The sequence below is a fragment of the Lontra canadensis genome, unplaced genomic scaffold (assembly GCF_010015895.1).
Source record: "Lontra canadensis isolate GAN:19392208 unplaced genomic scaffold, GSC_riverotter_1.0 scaffold1, whole genome shotgun sequence".
NCBI lineage: Eukaryota > Metazoa > Chordata > Mammalia > Carnivora > Mustelidae > Lontra > Lontra canadensis.
Window position 1 is genome coordinate 81,272,801 of NW_022630995.1, and position 736 is coordinate 81,273,536.

Consider the following 736-nt stretch of genomic DNA (forward strand, 5'->3'; position numbering starts at 1 on the left):
TCCCTCCCCCAACCCCAGTACTCTCAGACTTCAGGGAGAAACACAGGGCCTCCAGTGGACACTTGAGTCCCCTACACTAAACCCCACCCCCTGCACCTGTCAGGGGCATCTTTACAAAGGCAAGTCAGCTTATAAACCAGCCCAGCTCCCTCAGGAGAACAACACAGGCCCTGCATCTACCAAGTCTGATTAAAAAATGCTCCAAAACATCAGCTAACAGTGCAAATAGGACCAGCCTTGCTTCCTTTTTTTCTTTTTCTTTTTTTAAATTTTTCTACTTCTTATTTTCTATTCTTTATCTTCTATTTTATCTCTATATTTTTTCTTTTCTTTCTCTTTTTTTTGTATCAGGTTTATAATTTTTTATTCATTTTTTGTTCCTTCTCTTATTTTCAGATCAGACTTTTTTTTCCCCCCTCTTTTCTTCCTTCCCTACTCCTTTTCTTTTCCTTTTTTTTAAAGTTAGGCTTATGGTTTCTTATTTGTCTTTCACATTTTTATTCCTTTTCCTCTTCTCTTATCTTGAATTAGGTTTTTGTTGTTTCTCTTTTTTCTTCTTGTTTTTTCTCTTACAGGCTTATCTTGACAAATCAAGACATAACTATTTAAAGGTCCAAACACTCTTCACTACAAGCAAGGAGGAACTCTGTAAAGACCAGTGGGAAAAAGCAGCAAAAACACACAGCAGAGTGTATAGCATATACCAGAAACATTTCCTGAAGTTGTTGTTGTTGTT